The sequence below is a fragment of the Neophocaena asiaeorientalis genome, unplaced genomic scaffold (genome assembly GCF_003031525.2).
Source record: "Neophocaena asiaeorientalis asiaeorientalis breed wild unplaced genomic scaffold, Neophocaena_asiaeorientalis_V1.1 scaffold106, whole genome shotgun sequence".
NCBI lineage: Eukaryota > Metazoa > Chordata > Mammalia > Artiodactyla > Phocoenidae > Neophocaena > Neophocaena asiaeorientalis.
The window spans coordinates 3993573-3996359 of record NW_020172597.1 but is presented as its reverse complement, the minus strand read 5'-3'; positions in this window follow the sequence as shown (position 1 = coordinate 3996359).

The window sequence follows — 2787 nt, the reverse complement described above, 5'->3', positions numbered from 1 at the left end:
GTGTGGCTTTTTTTTTTTTTTTTTTTGGCCGTGTTGGGTCTTGGTTGCTGTGTGCAGGCTTTCTCTAGTTGTGGCGAGCGGGGGCTACTCTTCGTTGCAGTGCATGGGCTTCTCGTTGCAGTGGCTTCTCTTGTTGCAGAGCACGGGCTCTAGGCTCGTGGGCTTCAGTAGTTGCAGCACGCAGGCTCAGTAGTTGTGGTGCATGGGCTTAGTTGCTCCATGGCAAATGGGATCTTCCCGGACCAGGGATTGAACCCGTGTCCCCTGCATTGGCAGATGGATTCTTAACCACTGCGCTACCAGAGAAGTCCCCCCCTGGGGTGATTTAACCAGGCCTCCTGTCTCACCAACGGTGTGTCTTAGTGCTGGCTCTCTCTTTTGAGCACCAGATCTGAGATACCTCACTGATCTCATGACTGACGCAGACTCTCAGACCGCACATGGCTAAATACAAACTTATTTCCCTCCTCTGGACCCTCAGGTCAGTGAATGGGTCTACCTTCCACCCATTCCCTCAGGCCAGAAACCCAAGAGTCAACCTGTCTCCTCTTTCTCCCCCATTCCCCACATGCTGTCAATTCTACTTTCGAAATTCCTGACACCTGTCTGCTCTTTCGCTCCATCTCCACTTCACTTCCTGGTAAGGTCTCGACACCTTCCACTTAATCACTAACTTCTGGCCTCTAGCCCAGCTGTGAAAACGCAAAGGACTTCAGATCTTTTCTTGGTTCAGGGGACGCAAATGACATGAACTGCCCCATTCTGACACGTTTAAGAAATCTTTTTTTTTTTTTAAGGAGATGTCCCAGAAGGCAACATTTTAAAACCAAGGCAACCAATAACCACAGCTTAAATATAATATCTGGCTTTCAAAATAAATTTGCCTTGCAGACCCTTGCAACAGGGGAATTGCCCAAGCGTTTTTAATTTTTTTTTCTAGTAAAACAATTAACAGCATTTTGCAAAAGACATAGGAAAACACACTATAAATAAAGAGACTGCCTCTAGCACAATAGCCAATAGCAGGTTATGAAACACAAGCTTCCCAGACCATCAATCTTTTAAAAAGAAGCCCAAATCTGAGTTTTAGATGAAGTTTCACAATTTTCAAAGGTTGGCAATCAGTTTTCAAAATCTTTAAAACCACTGTTCAGGCCTCCAGTGTGCAACTTTTGGCCTCTCTAGTGCATCCTCCACGCCACTCTTGAAATGATCTTTTGCAATAATAAAAATTATTTTTTGAAAAGATCCAACACTTAATGCTGACTGATTGCAGCCATGATTCCAAGTGCTTCACACGGAATTCATTTAATCCAACACTCCATGAAGTAGTGGAGCTACGTCCGCTCATTTAATCCAACATTCCACCCACTGAGGTCCAGAGAGGTTAAGTCATTTGCCCAAGTTACACAGCGGAGTGGTGGAGCCAAGATTCCAACCCAGCCATCTGACCACAGAGCCACCAACTGTGAAGGTCCTTGGGATCATGGACCTGTGCCTGCCGCACCTTAATAACTGATGGGTATGTGAATGAGTGAAGGCATGAAGGCAGATCGAGTCTTCCCTGCCCAGTAACTACCTGCCTGAACGTCGCGGGCCCCGCCCCACCAGCGAACGCCAAGAACGCGCTCCTGGGGGTCCGCGGCGACTCAGCGGGAGCGAGCCTTGCACAATGCAGGTGCCGGCTGCTCCCTCCCTTCCGCCGCTTTGAGGCTCCGGGACAGCCCCGGCCATCGCTTCCTGCGCACAACCGCCGGGCCTGAGACGTCCGGCTGCCTCCCTCCGCCCCCCGAGCCCCAACCCTGGAGTCGGGGTGGGTTCACTTCCTGGCTGTGTGCTTGGGGCAGGTCAGCCAGCGGTGCCACGACGGATTTGTTGCCTCCTGGTCCTTCCCGTCCCACGCCCCTTCCCTGACACACCGAGTGTCAGAGTGGTCCAGGACTCAGAGCCAATTTAAATTCAGCACCTACCCCACCCCTCCACAAGTATGATAATAATAGCTTCTACGTCATGAGAACACCTTCCTAGGTGATGGGAAGGCCCAGCCGAGAGCTCTGCACGGATGATCTCGTTTAATCTTCACAATGGTCATGCATGATGAGTATTCCTACCCCTATTTGTCAAGTTAGGAGACTGAAGAGCAGATTGGTTAAGTGCCTTTCTCAGATCAGGCAGTGGGGGGGATGGCGGAGCCCTGATCTGTCTGACACCAGTGTCTTGCTTGTTCTTGTACAGTGTTCTGTGTAGCTGATCCAACGTTTGGGGCCAGGGACTGGAGCCAGGCCTGGGAAGACAGACCCAGGTGGGTGCTTCCTGAGGGAAGCACCCTTCTGATGGGGGAAAACTTTCTAGTTGGGAGTTGGACAGTAGCACGCCGTGCTATAATACTTCCACCATAACAGGTATAGTAGATAATAGTAAAATACAGTAAAACAACTGGGGAATGGTGAGTTTGGAGTCTCTACTATCTTTGTTTTTCATATTTATTTAAATGTAAATTTATATAATTTAATTTTTAATGACCACATGTAACAACCTGTTCCCACGATTCCTGAAAAGGCAACAACTCCAGCACAGCACTGGGCCTAAGTCACTCAGGCCCCAAGGGTGGCAGCTCCTTCTGCTGCCTCAGGTCTCCTACGCACAGGAGTCACCGTCTCTCTAGCCTGGGTTTCCCTCTAGTGGACAGAAGAGTGATTCCAGGTGATTCCCTGGCTCCACCTGTGCCCAGAGGTCAGAACCCAGAGCAGGGTGTGGATGAGGTTTTGTCATCCGCCACGGACAAAG